We start from the raw sequence: 18,277 nt of genomic DNA on the forward strand, positions 1-18,277 counted from the left end.
AAAAGCTAATAGAGTTTCAGAGGAGAGTGAAAAATGTCTGTGTGCTACTGCTGAGGTATTATACATTCCTGAGTAGTAGCAAGGTTGACAATCGGCAACGTGGTGAAGGAATGGATGTCCATAAATGATAATACTGAGTCCACGATGCATTAAACAGCCATTACGGCCTTAGGTAGGCCAGCACATTTTCTAATTTCTTTTAATAAATACATGTTTCATTCATAAATGGAGGTATCCCATGACTTTTGATAGGATAGTGTATTCAGTAATGCAAAAACGCACCAAAGTTTATGATTATTAAAAAATAAAAGGGCAAACCTTTTTCTAAATCCGGGTGCGGTGTGTCTCAAAGCTATGGAAAATACGTAATTGGTTTTGTGTTCTTTTACATTAGCTTTCTGCATTCGTGTGGGAATGACAGCCTATGAATAAATGCCCATCTCTGTATTGAAGGCAACGAATTTAATTAGGTCCCTCGAAATACGCCCGTTCTCCTTGTCGGATAAGCTCCACTATCTGATGAAATATTCTTAATCTATGAACCGTGTCACAAATAGTCTTGAACCAGGAAAAAATTCTCTGTATGGTTGTTTAATAACTTTGACAGGACTTGTATTTGTCGATAACGAGTCCGTGAAAAAAGGAAAGAAGTGATTGGGGAAGAGGAGCGGACATCGTGCTTCGTTGAATAAGCTTTATTACGCATTACTACTTGTTTTTCACTCAGATGAAGCTGGACAGACCCAGATGAATGACAATAATCATCTGATCAGAACATGTTTACCGCTTCAATGGATTCAAAGCCGAGGTTACCATTCCTTCTGTACATTTAGCACGTCAACATGTGCGTAGGCACCCCAAAACGAATACTTCCGGCCAGTCATGCGAATTTTTGAAATTAGATTTTAGTTTCGAGCTAGTTAAACCCACGAACCTTTATAATTCGACGTCCCACGAATGGGAAAACAATTCTAAAATCAGATCAGAGGTTCCAAGACCGACTGCCACCGAAAAATAACCAAAAATTTCTCGGTCCAACTATCGGCATTTCTTACTGACAGAAGCGTGTGATGCTGCGGGCAAGAGCTCGACAACAGCGCCGTCTGGTGTCAATAACTCAGTTGACGCGCAAAGGTGAGAATAAATTATTTTGCCTCTTATCTTGGACTAACCGGGCTCGGTACTCTTTTATTCCATTACTTCCTCGAAGAGAAGCTTTAAATAATCTGGTGAGTCTTATCAGATCCTTTTCTCCCTTTTTCTCGGAGGTTGTAAAGCATCCCTGGCGTTCGGCATGAGCCGGCGTTCCCGCTTGCAGCGCGTGGATAATTCACCTCGTAGAATACGTCGGTGTACTAAGCACAGGCGACATCACTTGAATGCCTGTTGGTCAAAGTAAATTACGCAGTTCTCCTGGTCCGGCACGTGATCTTGCGAATTTTTCCCCGAGGATGGGCCAGAAAAATTACAGTCTAACAGAGGCAGCTATTAAGGAACTGAAACAGCACCTTGTCTTTCACGGCTAGATGGCTTTTATCCACACTGGTTTCCAGAGTGAAGTGGACACCAAGAGAAATAAATGTATAGGTGGCGTGACAGTTAACTCAAACTGATGTTTTGGACTATTTTTGCGTTGTGCACCTCTTTCTTCTTTCTGTCCCCGTGGCACATTTATTACTGTCTTTGTTCTTCCAGTAGAAGGGTGAACTTTTATTTCAATTTCTTCTTCCTTCACCTCCGAAATAAAAGCGGCGGTTTGCTTTTTTTTTCTTTTGTTTAGGATAAAAATTATTAGGAAAGAAGAACAAGTATGTACACGCATGAATTAATTGATTTAAATATATGTTAATTAATTAGTATTATTCCAGAGGTCGGTTGGGTGCTTGCTGGTGGTGGTGGTGGTAGTGGTGGAGGAGGAGGAGGAAATAAATCTCATAAAAGAACCCTACACTTTGACTACAAATAAACAAAATCCCATCTTCTCCCCTCCCTCTCTCTCTCTCTCTCTCTCTCTCTCTCTCTCTCTCTCTAAATATTTATTTGTTCCGTGTTAAATTTTTCTTTTTGTGGAATCAAAACCCAAGTTCCCAGCAGGGAAAATCAACCAACCCTCTTCCGAGACTGATTAATACGGCCACAGTAGGAAAATAATCTGTAAAAATATGGATTATTTCGTATTCTATGGAAAACTGGCCAATGACATATGCAAATGTTAATGACCAATGTTTTATTAATTATTAGTAGAAGTACCAGATTTAACCAAGGAAATTCAGGAAATACAGTACCTTGATAGCTCAAGTTGTATGGCATGAGCAACTTAGATCATATTGCGCCGTATATATAATATGCCAATAAATTGCGTGTGTTTTGTGGTCGATTTTCTGTTTGCTGGATGAAAAACCCGAGTTCCCGGGAGAGAAAACTCGGGTTTTTCTTACTCTCTCCTGAGACCGACTAATTCAGCCACGTTGTGAAAAGAACTCACAGAATTCCTTGAGTCATCAACGGGATTCGAACTCGTGTCTTTTCCACTCGGTGAGGGGGATGACGGCGATCCTACCAACTGTATTACCCACGAGTGCTTAATAGTCACGGCTATACCTCTTTGTAAATCACTTTGATGGGCGTTTTTGAGTAATTCCTAAATTATCTTTGGGTTTTAAAAGCACTTGTAAAATATTTTTATCCTTTTGAAATTCGATAATTGTAGATTACTTAAAATACCATTTATAATTGACTTAATATGACAGCATAGCTTAATTTATTATGGTACTCACCTTTTTATTATAATCTGCAATTGATGTTTGAATAGGGTGGATGATAATTTTAATTTAAATTAGGAGTAAGTGAGTTGGGGTTTAAAAACAGAAGTTAAAATATGCGCAAGGAAGTAGAAGTGCACGTCTTCGTCCTTGGTTGTCAATATTAAAGTTGAAAATAAATGGTTAATACTGGAGGCCAATAGCCATAACAAGTGGCTTTCGTTACCCACGTCTTCAGTTGGCAATGATGGGTTGAGAGTGAACGTGTGTATTTAAGAAAGCTAAGTTCCCATGATGCTCCTGGTTACATGTGGAAATCTCAGGTGCATGAGATTCCAAGCCGGTGCAATGTTGTAAGGTAGTTTGGTATTTAATACTTGGAGATTGGAATTGGAATGGCGGCGGAACCATTCTATGACTAGGGCTTCATATTGGAAGATTTTAAAACTGGATTTTAATTTGATAATGGGAATGGCTGAGTCTACTAAGGGGGTGTGATTGTGAGATTGAACATGTAATGCTAGTTCTGTGTTGGTTTGGCCTGTCTTAAAACTGTTGTAGTGGTAGTATGCACGTGTGTTTGATGTTTTAATCGAACCATATTTTGAAGTTGTGCTACCAATGTAACATGCATTGCAGTTAGGTTGACATTTTATTAGGTAAATAATATTGTTCATGTCGCTGATATGATATTTTTGTGCGTCTTTGTATGAATTAAATAATGAGCCAAGTTTATTATAAGTTGAGAATGTGAGGGTGATGTCGGTACCTTTGAATATGAGGCGGAACTGATTGTAAAAACTACTATGGTATGGTAGGATAATACGTAGATTATTATTAGAGGTGTGTTTGGGTGGATTGTTAATATTATTTTGTACTGTGAAAATGGTTTGTTGAATTAATTGAGTAGGGTACCTTCTAGATATGAATTTTGTTGTAAGATATTGAAGCTCATGATTGAGATCGTTTTGTGCAGAAGTGTATTTTATAGCGTTGTAAATCTGATTATACACAACGGCTTTTTTTATGTTCAGGGGGTGGTGCGAATCAAAATGTAGGTACTTTCCAGTATGGGTATTTTTTCTAAAAATTCTTGTTCCTATTTTGGTGTCATTCCTATATATGGTGAGGTTCAGAAAATTAATTTGTTCGTTTTCTTCAAGTTCTAGGGTGTATTTTAATCTATTGTGTACTGAATTGAATTTAATGAAAAGATCGTCTATTGTGGATTTTGGTCCTATTAAAAGAATGTCATCTGCATATCTTATAAATAATTTTATATCTGGGGGGTATGGTTGTAGTACATAGTTTTCTATTGAAGCTAGGAAAATTTCGGAAAGGGGGCTGAGATCCCCAATCCCATAGGTAATCCGTATATTTGCTGGTATATCTGATTGAGAAATCGAAAATATTTAGCATCTAATAAAAAGGTTGTAAGTTCTAGAATACTATTGATTGAAGGGGAAGTGCGATTGGGTAAGGTATTATCGTCTGTTAAGAAATTACGTAGAGTTTGTAATGTATTTTCAATGCACCCTTGATAAAAAGATTTGTTGGATCATCTATTACGGAGTATTATAGTACTCCAGGGAATGGGGGAAGGGACAATGGCTTTTGTGATATAAAGCACGCTGGAGTAAAAATGTTAGCCGGACATCATCTGGGAATTCCCTTGGATGAAAGAGGAGGCAAATCAAGTTTAATTGGTTTAGTTCCAATCGAATTCGACAAGATGGTGAACAGACAGGCAAATTTTCCAAAATATATCTCATCCGTAATTAGATTCATTAAAAGAAACTAGCGTTTGGTTTAATGAGGTTGATGCGTTTTCAATTTTAATTTAATCTACTCAGTAATCGGTGGTCTAACACTGAACTGAGCAGCGTGTTTTGAAATTCTTGCCCAGGCGAAGGGTTTAATGTTTCACATTGGTTCGTTACGATCGTAGAAGAAGAAGCAGAAATTTCTAATTGTTCCAAGAAGTCATTTGTAAATTCAGCCATCTCATCTTCCAAATTACGCTCAAACTTAGTTTTGTCCTTGCTTAGTGACACGTGACACTGAGCGAACAAAAGTTGACAGTGCGTGTGTGTGTACCACCACGTGCTGCCGTGTATGCGTTTATTTCAAAATGTCCAACGTAAGATCCTTCCAAGTCGTCGATTTGGAATACTACGCATGCGCTTCAAAAGTGAGCTCGTTTCAGCAGGAACGGCTTTAAAGTCGTGCACTGAAAAGAAAGGCGACTCTTTCGTCGACAAACGGCAAGAAAAAGCGTGACACCAAGGCGTCACGCGAGACACCCTGATGACGGTATCGGGAATTGGAAGCCTCAGTTTTTACACTGAAAAGTAGAAGTTGTTTAATGGCACCACACCCAGCATTGAGGCAGCTAACCTCCGTACGATGTTGGCAGTGCAAAGAACAGTTGGGAGTGTGTTAGAGGAGAGGCAGAGGAGCTCCAAATCACGGGTACCGTGGGAATTTCAGCGACTAATTTGGGGTATTCAAGCGAGTCAGAATGCATAACATCACGCCATGCCTTTTAGAAATACTGGAACGTTTCCTGTTCGCTTCCACCAGAAGGTGACCCTATTCACAGACCGATTATTAATTCTTAATCGAAATCGCATGCAAAGAAGTTCTTTGCCAGTTCCTCCCCACCGATAATGTAAATTATATAGAAGCACGACTCGCCGCTTTCCCATTCAATTTTATCTGCAGTTGTTTTTTTTTTTTTTTTTTCTTTCTTTTATGGTTTTGATGATCCACCCGAAACTATCTGAACTCTTAGGTTGTTTTATAATGTTCGGCGTATTTTCAGGTTTCAAATTCGCAGCGGAATCAACCGTGCGCTCTTATATCACCTGTGTATGTATTAAAGTTGACTTTTTTGTTTCTACAAGTACCATGATATGTGAACGTTGATGGGTACATGTGGACATGTGGACATGTGTTTTTGTAATGGGCGGCTCCTAGAACGTTAGTTCAACTCCGCCTCGTATCTCTGTGAAGAACAGTATCACTACAAATGGGCCAGATATGTGTGTGACGTCGGTTTGTGTGTATTATGTGTGTGTTCTGTTGTTCTGTTCTGGCCACTTGGCTACCCAGAAGCATCAGTCACCTGGACAGATGATTCTGGGTACTCGTCCACACCACGGGAAGGTGGGCCAGTCTCAGCTAATCACGTACTGTCTCAATATGAGACTCTGATCCACCTGATGTTGCCAAAAGGTGGGCCAGATTCCTCTAGGGGCCCACTCCAGAGGAGAGAAAAAAAAAAAAAAAAAAAAACATATATATTTATTTAGATTTTCCCGTGGTGCAAAAGAAAAAAAAAAAAAAAAAAAAAAATAATAATAATAAAATAATAATATCACTGTAAAACGCAAAAAAAAAAAAAAGTGACAGCAACCCTGAAGAACGCAAAAAAAAAAAAAAAAAAAAAAAACAACCATGTGACTGATTTAGAACGCGAAGAGAGAAAAAAAAAATAAATAATAAATAAATAAAAAATAGTAAGAATAAAAGAAATAAAATAAATTAAATAAATAAAATAATAATAATAATAATTAAAAAATAAAATAAATTAAAAAAAAAAAAAACAGCCATGGATTGATTGTAGAATGCGAGAAAAAAAAAAACATATATACATATATATTTATTAAAAAAAAAAAAAAAAAAAAAAAAAAAAAAGGGGGGTGGAAGAGAAAGAGAGAGAGAGAGATGTTTTCCTTCCTGAACACAGGCCGCAGAAACAAGCTCCACAGCCCATGCAGCAGGCTGGGGGGAGGGGGGAAATACATGGTCGGTTTCAGTCCACTGCTGGGTCATCGATGTTTGCCACTGGTGGTCTGTTAATCCTTCTTCTGCGCCTAAAGACTTCAGCTGAGTAGGTTTGCAGTGCAGGGAGGTTGTTAGGGTTCTGTAGGAAGAGCTCTAGATACTCGCCAGAGATCTGTGTACAGCTGACAAGGTTGTGTCTCAGATCAGCATACGCAATGCACTCGAATAGTACATGCCACCAGTTCTCTTTGGCTCCACAATGGCAGAGATCTGTTGGGTGGAGACCCAGATGGTGTAATTTTTCATTCATGGATCCGTGTCCGGTAATTAGGTATGATGTTTCTAGTGAAGGGGTGAACCAAGACTGTACAGATTTAGTAGCAGTGTAGGTTACATCAGGTAGGAATCTTTTTGTGACAATGCCCTTTGTTGAATTATGCCATCGAGTTTGCCAAATGTTGAAGAGCTCGTTGTAGCAACGTGTCATCTCAGCCTTGGGGTCAGCATCCAGATTAACCTCAATGTCAAGGATCCTTGTTGGGATATTTTTCGTAATGCGGAAGCACAGCCCTCGGAAGGTGACATGTAGATCGAGCGGAAGTGCTCCCGCAATGACCTGAATGGCAGGAGTGGAGACCGTTCTACACACTCGGCAGATTGCCATTAACATTGACCTCTGGATGGTTCCAAGCTTGTCTCGCATCTTTACAAGAGTTACCCGATGGAACCAGGCTCCAGCTGCATAGGTCACAATTGGTAAAAATACTGCGTTGTAATACAACCGCAGGGACCTTTTGGAGAGTCCCCAATCATTCTTAGAGATGCGTATGATGGTTCCCGAGAATCTCTTAACTTTGTTTCTTAAATTAACAAGATGTGGAAGAAAGCTGAGTTTGTGGTCAATAATCACTCCAAGTACTTTGGTTTCGGTGACGATTGGCAGTTGAGCATTACATATCTTTACCTGCGGTGGGCGCCTGAGATCCAGTCTATTCTTGAATAGCATCATTTTAGTTTTTGTTGGGTTGATATGCAACTTATTAAGTGCGGCCCAAGTTGAGAGATCGTCGAGGACCTGGTTTGCATTTTCTTCAATGGCCTTCCGTGAATGCCCTGACACCACAACTGTGAGATCATCGGCAAAGGCCACAATTTTTGTATTCCTGAAGGTGCGGGAGAGCCAGTCTTGGAGGACTATGTTCCAAATGAGGGGTCCCAGGACTGACCCTTGGGGACAACCTCGATTTACTGATCTTGTGACTTGCTGGAATTTTGACTTGAGAATAACTGCTCGGTCGGAAAAATAGTTCTGGAAGAGGCTGTATAATTGCTGGGGGCAAGCGGCAGTTCGAAGGCGTGCCAAGGCACTGTCCCACCAGACGGTATCGAAGGCTCCCTCGAAGTCTATGAAGATGGCCAATTCGAATTTTTCTTCAGAACTTTCAATATGTAAAACCAAATCGAACAGAGCTTCTTCACACGACCTTCCACGGGTGAAGCCATACTGGCATGGTGAGACCAAATCGTGCATTTGTAGCATGGAGACAACCCTGAGAGCCATGAGTCGCTCAAGGACCTTACCAAGGTTAGCCAGCAGGGCAATAGGCCGGAAGCTGCGGGGGTCTGTTGGTGGTTTGTGAGGCTTCTTGATGAGGCGAATGAGGGCAAATTTCCATTCTTTTGGGAAGCATCCTTCTTCCAAGCATTTATTGAAGAGAAGGAGTAGATGGTGCGGCCGCAGTGTGTGAAAGCGGTTGATGAAGATGTATTCTATTAGGTCAAGGCCTGGACACTTTTTGGCATTAATGTTTTTAAGGACTGCTCCCAGTTCTTCTAGTGTGAATGGGTTGGCTTGCTCTTTTGCTATGTAATTGCTGTTGGCAGCTCTAATTGCTGAGTGTTCTGGATGATCCTCAGAGATGTCATCAGGTGGAAACAGTTTGTCTAGAATAAGGTTGGCAGAATCTTGCCAACACTTAGTTTCCTGAGCGTCTACTGAAACAGTGTTGAATATTTCTGGGGAGAAGGTTTTCTCTCTCAAAATCTTATATGCCAGGCCCCATGGATTTGTACGGTTGGTTTCTTTTACGAAATTTGCCCAAGTTTCTCTCTTTCTGGCTGCAATTGCCTTGGTATACTCATTCTTTTTGGCGATATAATCCCTATGAAGGCGTTCGACATCAGGAGCTGGCCAATCACGGTGTCGCTGGTAGTTCCTGCGCGCAGAGTGGACTGCCTTACGAAGGATGGTAAGTTCCCGGGTCCACCATGGGCAGATTGCTGGGCGGAACACCTTCTTCCTTGAGGACCTGTATGAGGCTCTGAGTATGGAGTGCTGGATAAAGGTGGTCAAGTCCTGTGCATTTAGCGAGTCCATCTGTGATGGGTCTGGATTTGGAAAGTCCAGTTCTATGGAGCTGTCATATGCTTCCCAATTGACGTTTCTCGAAGAGAATCTAATGAAGTCAGTTGGCCTTGTTCTGTTGTTGTTTCTCGGTGGAACCAAGTCAAGATGGAACAGTATGGCTCTATGGTCGCTAACAGTCAGATCCGGAGTTACCTTCCAGCAACTAACTGACTGACGTAGGTCTTTTGTAGACAGGGTTAAATCAATATTAGATTCACCGGTGGAGCTAGAGTAAGTAGTGAACTGGCTAGGCTGGTTATGGATAATAAGATTTTGGCTGAGGATGAAGTCCTCAAGAAGCTGGCCACGGCCATTGGCAACTGCACTAGTTGATGGGTACAATAGTAACACCCTCGTTCGTAGCACAGTGCGTATAATTACTATCCTCCCCCACACTATTTGGAAAAAGCCCTGGCTCGAATCTCGCCAATGACGGGAGAAAGATCAATGGGTCTTTTCCACAACATAGTGGCTGAATTAGTCGGGCTCAAGCAAGGATTGCATGGTTTTTTTCTCCCGGAATCCGTGTTTTTTGTCCAGCAAATCGACAAGAGGACACACGAAATTTACAGACACAATATATATGGCGGAATATGGTCTGAGTCCTAAAACTTTCAACAACAACAACCATGGTAACTGTGACAACAGAGCGCATGATGCCATCGGATAGGGAGTGATGGCAGTGATATTTGATGGTCACTGTAGCATTTATATGGTATATAATGTGGTTTTTCTTAAAGAAGAACGTGTTTATTTCGGAACATTACTTAGCATCCAAATAATATTTGCCATGTCAAGAAGCGTTCGTTAATAAATATTCAAGCAGGCCTATATAAAAAAAGACAGCTCCTCGCGTTGGGCAGTGTTTTGACAATATTCTTCGTAGTTTTGCAATAAAAATACAAAAAAAAAAAAAAAAAAACCAAAAAGAGTGAGCTGATGGCGACACGAGCAGGTTGGGCACTTCTAGAATATCCTGCGAGCAGTTTTAATTAAATTCTACTCGTTTTTCAATAAAATTTTGTTAATTTATTAACAAAAGTTTATTAAAACTTTCTTGTTTGATTAGATCGACAAACGTAATGGAAAAAACATTTTTCAACACTGACCCAGAACCCACTCTTATCATGAGAATCAAAAACATGTTTATTGTGAATGATCTTCTGAAGTATTTGAGAATGGAATCAGTTTTTCCTGCAGAGTGATGTAGGCGTCAAGATCATTTATTCTGGTGAAGATATTTCATATTATTTGTGAATATAAGACGTTGCACATGAAATTGCTTACCAAACTCATCTCATTATTCATCACAAGGACCAGTGGAGGACATAAAGTACAGCACTGAAGTACGCAATGAACTCTTTGAGATTTGAATTAATGAAACTCCAAATCGGAAGCATCTACGAGAATCCTGAAGATGAATACTTTCTTTCTCAATGGACTTGGTTTTATGGTTGAAAACATTTTGCTGTTCCAATGAGCAAAGACTAACACAGCCTTTCCAGTAGGGAAACTAAGTTAGCTGTCCATATCTGACCCCCATGTTTTCATTGTATTATGTCATCTCTTTGAATATTGAATACTATGGGGGCAAAACAAGTTATTACACTATAATAAAGAAATAAGCGGCTCAGACTCATCCAATAAGCCAAACCCACTCCACACTCACACTGTGGAGTGACTTTGAACTGCCTATTGTTTTTCTCACTGCTATAGCAGATATGGGTTATCTTTATTGTAAGTTCTTCACTACCTCGAAGGTTGGAGCTAAATTTTGGGATGTCATTTTATGTGACGATTCTCGAGACAAGAGGCAGAAATTGCAATAAAGGTTATTTCTATAATGGCTGGAGATTAGAAGTAAGTAGCAGTAAGTAAGCAATAGACTTTCTCAGTTTTTTGTGGTTTCTTCAGACTCTGTTCGTGACTATAATTTGCTTATAACGATAATCCACTATAAAGAGTTTTCTGCATTCTCATTATAGCCGACTTTCTCTGTATTAAATAGAAATGTCTTGTACAGAGATAGTTTTGAACATAAAAGTTTGGAGTTGGACATCAACAAACACTAAATCAATATGGGAGACATTTCGTCCCTTCAAGTTAATTTATGCGATGCCCTTCTAATATTTCAGTTGCCTCTACTGCTAGGACAGCTGCGCCATGAAAACTGTGCTTGGTGAAGATCAAGTACTCTACCCCTCTCTCCCCGACGTTGCATTGTATACACAGTAATGCGGGAGCCATCTTTGTGTACTGCACTAGTTGTTATCCCCTGCAGACACCCTAATGATGGATTCACGTTAAGTCTCGCTCGCTTGCTGGATGGTTCCTCTTGCGCATCCTCCGGGCGTATTTCTTACACTCGATCAAATCATTCATCTCGTTAGGGACTGTCCGTGCAGGCTGATGTGGGTTCTCATGAATGCCCCCAGTGATGCGTTTCCTTGTTAACTTGGCAAATGTTGAGTTGATCGATTGCGTCACACAGTTTCGACCTTTCCGTCACCTCGTTATGTAACGCGCTCCCTTGTCTATGTTCGTAGTTCTGAGGGGGTGCTTCTACCGACGAAACCTGTACTTTCAGGTCGTGTGGTTCTAGGACACATCGCGAGCAGATACACAGACAGATGTGAAGATGCACGATGATCTCCAGTCGCACACATAGATGTACCAGATGGGTGTTGCTATCTCATTAGTGTCCCACAAACAGGGGTGATCATTATTGCATCTACTGTATGATATTACCTTTAGTGCAGCTTCGTTACGTTTTTGATAAATGCGTGACATAACCTGCACGCGTGTTTGTCAGGGATGTGCCCTGGAATAAAACGAGGGAAGATACGTTATTTTCAGTTTGTTCGGCGGTTGTTTGTTTTTTTATTTTCTCCACTTCCTACGTGTTGAATTTCCCACTCATGATGTTTGCCTTTCGTGCGTTTTATGATGGAAGCGGACACGTGCTACGATAGATCATAATCGGGGGACGAGACGGGACCCCTCTCGTTTCATGATTCCTAGGCGTCGGATGAGCGACCAAGAGAAGCGATCCAACGTTCTCGTAGCACGATTATTGTATGCTGCGAACAGTGAAGGGTCCCACGAGAAAAATTACTTTTTTGTTTGTTTGTTAAAGCGATGGATGAGGGGTGATATTGTCGAAGTTCTTATTTTTCGACCCTACCGAGCGGAGTAACCAGGGTACTAAAATAGAGGATTATCCATTTATCGCTTAAGCCATTGGTCAGCAATGTGTACCGAGGAAACTGGGAACAGAGCACATGAAGTCATTGGATACGGAGTGTTATTAGATGAGTGGCAGAAGGCAGTTTCATTGTGACAACAGTGTTATTTGTGAAACAGTAAGCCATTTATTTTCCTCCCTAACAGTAATAGTACTTTTGTTGCTCATCCGTCGGAAACCAAAGGAATTCTTAAAGGTTTCTTAGTTCGGGGTTGTAGTTAGCCGATCTCAGGAAGAGGAGGAAAGTTCTCTGTGAGCTATTGAGTTTTTCAAGTCTTCATAATATGCAAATTTGGCCTGAAACAATTATAGTACATTATATCTGTACTACCACTTCATTATAAAATTAATTATCCGCGTCATGTGTGTATGATAAACGTATCCATTCGCCCCCTATTTGTTTCCCTTTCTGTTCATCACATCTACATTAGTCAGTAAAATTAATCATCACATTAACATTAGTCAGTCACATGGACATAACGAAGTTGAGAAACTCATTTTGGGCAACTGCCGCATTACAGCTCGGAAAAATCTCACAAGAAGTGTTCAGCGGTAGTATTGACTTCACAAGCATATTCGCTTCTGAAAATTGAACGCGAGATGGGTTCGAACGATGCTGGCTTTCTACTAGATAATGAGCGTGGTCGTGGAGAGGTGATGTTGCCTGCAAATAAGAAGGTGAATGCTTCAAAATATAGGGGTTTATCGGAACCCTGTATGATAATAATTATAAGTAGTTGTTTCATGATTAAAAAAAAAGGAAAATCAAAGAAACAAAAAAATTGTATTTCTCTAAATAGCTCAGAGTATATTTTAAAATTTTGGTCCCCCTCCTCGTAAGTTGCTAACTCTTATCACTGATGGGTCCAAAATAATGGACACACCAGTGATAAGAGTTAGAGGTATACACTAATATAAGGTTGGGCTACCCTTTGTTTTTAAAACAGCTTGTATTCTATGTGAAATTGATTCAAATAAATCTTGAACTGTGTGAATATGTACCGTTCATGGAGGAACGTTTCAAGCTCCTTGAGCGATGAAGGTGGAGGAAATTTGCTTCTCACTCTCCTCTCCAAATATGCTCATAATTACTCAATATCGTTTTAGACTTGTGATTGTGTATGCTTATCCTAAGTTTCATGCTCCTCAAATCAAGATTGGACATACCAACTGCGTGGTACTACACTTAGGATGGTAGAAAATGAAAAAGACCTGGGAGTAATTGTGCAGTCAGAAATGAAGTTTTCTGAGCAATGCAAACAGGCTGCAAGAGCAGATCATGGGGTTTTGTCAATGATATACAGGAATTTTTTGAGCAGAGATAAGGTGATTGTCCCTTTGTATAAGGCAATGGTCAGGCCACGCCGTCAGTACTGAGTACAGGTCTGGAGGCCTCATTTCAGGAAGGATGTTGAGTTGCTTGAAGGGAACGAAGGAGTCCTCTTGCCAAGGAGGACAGTTCAGAAAATTGCAGCGGCTGGAGACTAAGCATCTGTGAGGTGATCTGATTGAGGTGAATAAGTCCTTTAATGGGTTGAGCAAGCTGAATGCTGTTGGGATTCTTCCTCTCGCTCAGATTACGAACCTGAGAGGGTATAAATTCAAATTGAGGAAAGACAGTTGTAGAATAGATGTGCAGCAAACTTCCATCTGTCGTAGTGGAAGTTGATAGGTTAAATAAATTTAAGGAGGAACTGGACAAACGTTTAGAGAGAATGGTTGTGTGAAATTGTGTTTTTTTTTTTTTTTTTTTTTTTTTGGCTGATGCTACATCAGCTCATATGCTTGCTTTCTTGCATCACATGCCTCTATTACTATTACTATTATTACATCTGGCTATGTGTATTGGAGCATTATCATCTTGAAACATGGCATTCTTAGTGGTAAACAATGCTTGCACCATGGGATGAAACTGGTCAGTCAGCATATCAAGGTAATCAGTGGCAATAATTTTCCCTTTCAGGGTAATGACAAGACCTAAAGAATATCAAGATTTGCTGCCCAAAACCATTGTTGATCATCCTCCATGTCTGGTGGTTGCACAAGACAGCCGGGATGATGCGCTTTCTTTGGCATTCGACAAACATAAACTCTCCTGATGTTGGAAAAAGTGCAAGTGATGATTCGTCTGAAAATATGACATGTTTCCAGCCATAAAGTGTCCAGATTTTGTTCCCCTTACACCATTGAATCCTCTTTCTACCATCAGTAACGAGTGGCTTGGCAATAGCGGCTCCGCAGTAATTTTCAGCTTTATTAAGTTCTTTCTGAGTTGTTTTAAAACTACTTTCATATCAAGTGTTTTCATTATTTTGTCCACCTCCTATATTTTCCCCATCAGATGTTACTGTTATTATATTGTTTTAGATTACGAAAAATTCCAATCAGAGGATTACGGATCAACTCGGGTACGTCGATCGTGAATCGATTTCAGACATTTTAAATCACCAACCTTCAAATTTCCCAAGAATCTATACACCAAAACGTATACACATCCGGGAAAATCTTACCTTTAACGATAACGAAAGAAATAATGAATCTCTGGTGGGCCTCCCATTTAAAACCACTAACTGCTTTCTTTTCCGATTATTAAATCCGGCTACACACCTTTGAGAATTAATTCTTATTACGGGTTTGCTCTGAGTCACCTCACATTATACCGGAAATGATGGCAGGATAAAACACAATTAGGGAGATCACAAGGTCTCATTGTGTGCGCGTTTAAGGGGTACAGTCACGGTGGGTGGAATTATCGTCCGCTCTAGGGGAGAAAATTCACCGTCCAACAGATGCTGACACGAATCGGCGATGGCTATGAGTCATTATTGTACACGTTAAGCTGTTCCAATACATCGCTAATGCGTTTATTTTCCGTTTTATGCCCGTTTCCATAACCCCAATTTATTCAACAGATGCGATTCTGACTGGTGGCCCTGGACAAGGCGAAAAAATAATGGATAAAATAAAAACCCAGTCCAGTTAAACAAAAAAAAGAAAAAGTGTTGCGGGATACGCTTGCCCACCAGTCGTCACGCGCTCTTGGCTGCCTTCCGGAGCATTTAGGGCCTCAGATGAAGCGTGTACCAGAAGCCCAAGACTCCACGATTTCCCTAAAGACTCTTTTCTCAGTTAGCTGATCACGCTTTTAGAAATCATTGCCCCTGAATGACATTTAGAGAGGAATGCTGTTAGTATTCCACAGAGACAGTGGATGGGGGACAAAGAGCGAGGCACTATGTCTAGAAACTTATTCGAGTTTTACACGGTCAGCAACTGCGCTGGAGAATCCAGAGAACAGTTAACATTTCAGTAATAAATGCTCCAGAAAACGTATTGAATAAACTTCAGAAATAGATTCAACGCGTAAGAGATGCTGAAGTGTCCTAGGCTGCTATCCAGACACACCATGAACACGATGCTGTAGATTCTAGAAAAAAATTCAGAGTGACTATTTGGCGATCAGGCAGCCATCTTACTTTAAAAGGTCATGGTACAGATTTGCTGAATTTTTAGCGATGTGCCCAGGTATCGTGGAATATTACTATTTGCTAAGGCGCATGAAATATGATGCACTGCGTACATTAACCAACTTGTTCCTTACTCATTTTATAATTCTGCTAATCTTGACTATGATTTGACGTTTGCTTTACTAATAGTCCGTCTCCTTTTCTTTTTTTTCAAAACCCTTTTTTCAGATCGATTGATGTATTAACTGTTGGGATATCCCCTCGTTCCAAATAATACATAAATAAATAAAAATGTTACTCCAAAGACCACCAAAAAGCAATTGACATTAAAGAAATATTCTGGAGAGTTGGCAACTACCTAAAATTATGGACTGAGAGCTCTTTGGATTCCATCGGGGGTCGTTGCTGTGAGAAAAAGGACTGAAAAGACACCTAAATGTCAACAGGACGTGGAGGAACACAGTCCTGGAAAGATCTTCTCCTTGCTATACTTTTCCCCCAACATTTATTCTCACACCGGGTTCCAAGTCTGGCCCCGTTAATAGCCATCCATTCCATGATTTTATATAAACAAAATAAATAAACTCTTATAGTTATAAATAAAATAAATAAAGGCTTCACGACAACAAAGTAAAATTACGCCTTATGCCTATTTAGATCTTGGACTGAAACGAGCTAGGCGCTGTGCTGCCATCTAGCGGAATCTAGACGACATTCCAAATTAAAATCGGAATAAAAATATACCGCATTATTAATTAACTATTACTGCGAGTAAGAAAGGGTGTCTCTCTATGAGGCCCAGGACCCATTTTATAAATAATAATTGAGTAATGATTTTTATAATTTAATTATAATTAATACATTGAGAGAATAATTAATAAATATAATTTAATTACATTAATGAAATTTCAGAGTTATACCTACAGGTCAGGCAATTTTGAAATTTCAGTGAATATTAAGTACTAACAAACGAACATATTTACATGTGTAAATATTTTTAATTATTAAAAGGTAGTGTTGGTGGTTTAAAATGTAAAAAACTTCAATTTATTACACGAAAATGAATGACAATAAACAAAGTCACATAAAAAAAATCACGGACTAATTATGGCGAAGTATGTGAAGTTATTATCAATTTACAAGACATTTTATTGCGCAAAAATTTAATCAAATCTTCGCACGAAATAACAAACATCGCTAAGTTTTGTTTTGCCGCCATTATAAACATAGTTGGCCTTCTATATAGCTACAGTTTTCTCTTCTCTAGCTTTAGAATAGAGTGGAAAGCCAAGTGCGTGAGCTTGGGTCGCCTGTTGTTTTTCTCCCTACTTTAGCTTGCAGCTGATGAGCTGTATAACTAGTTGTGATGGGGGATGGGGACAAAAGCCAAGTGCGCGTCAGTAAGTCTCTTATGGAAGCGAATGGCCATAGATTTCATCAAGCATACATTTTTCCAGCTTCACGTGTTGACCTTTTCTAACTCTTGTTTTTCAGTTGTTCTAAAGTGGTCACTTACTTACGCAAGCGCAAGACCAGCCACACACACACATTGCCCTACCATTTATATCCGCTTAATTTCAATGAACGATTAATACCTTGCATTTCTAAATCTTTATTCACAAAACTAATAACGTGTTCTGAAATCTTCAGCCTTTACGACTGCCTCTGGTCTCCATGGAACATCTTCCACCAGTTTTGGTAAATGTCCTGGGATATATTCCGCCTTTCGGCCTTCAAAGCGGCGGCCAGTTCAACTCTCTTTCTTGACGTGCTGCCCCAAAGTAGATAACGCATTATTGTCCAAGACCTTATCATTTATGGTTTTGTTCAAAATGACCAATGGTCTCACCAAACCATGAAAAACAGCTCCTGACCATCATGTTGCATTCGCAAACTTCATTATCATAGACATGTAGACAAGCATGTAGACAGGTATAGGATCTTATGTAGGGCGGCACCCGAACGTCAGTTCAACTCCGCCTTGGTTCACTGTGATGAATACAGATCTCTATAAAAGGCCAGAAATGTGCGTAATATTATGTTTGTGGAATATGTTCGTTTAGTTGTTTTTGGCTATTTTGCCACCAGGAAGACGATCACCTGGATGGCCTGCCCAGTGTCCGTCCTCGAAATGCTCTATTCTACAGCTCGTACGCCCTAACAACAGAAGAAAACATTGAAATTTTATCTATTATACTCAGGAAGTCCGGTTCAATTCCACACCAGTGGACAGAAGAATGGTTTATGGAGGATCTATTGATGACAGTGGTATAGAATATGTTCCCAGTCTTCTGGGCACCACAAGAACAGAGTGGTGCTTCAGCAAGGCTGAAAGTAGCAAGTTTTGCATTATGAGAGCCATTACCAGAGAGTAAATAAAGAGTGTACAAACCAGTGTGAAACCATTTCTGAGTGGACTCTAGAGTGGCAAAAGTGACGTTAGGGATAAACTTTAACGTAACAAGACCCCCTAACTTAGATGTAATGGATCACCTGTCTTGCCAATGCTGCATCAAAAGATTCCAACAACAGGTTTGTCGCCCTTGAGATTCGAAGCGATATTGATGGAAATACCCAAGAAGGTCACAAGGACAGTGCCTGATGCAGA

The 18,277-nt window shown here is 40.1% G+C and overlaps 1 protein-coding gene across 1 annotated transcript in view; it reads left to right on the plus strand.

Moving 5' to 3' along the window:
* The first annotated feature begins 1,171 nt into the window (after positions 1 to 1,171).
* The window catches only part of LOC150080519 (uncharacterized), a 115,122-nt gene continuing 98,016 nt past the window's right edge, over positions 1,172 to 18,277 (plus strand). Inside the window, exon 1 of the mRNA XM_090381419.1 lies at positions 1,172 to 1,229. The gene's annotated coding sequence lies outside the window, so the exon portion shown is untranslated. The remainder of the gene's footprint in view (positions 1,230 to 18,277) is intronic.

This window comes from Mastigoproctus giganteus, chromosome 9 (genome assembly GCF_048544385.1).
Source record: "Mastigoproctus giganteus isolate SK-2022 chromosome 9, ASM4854438v1, whole genome shotgun sequence".
NCBI lineage: Eukaryota > Metazoa > Arthropoda > Arachnida > Uropygi > Thelyphonidae > Mastigoproctus > Mastigoproctus giganteus.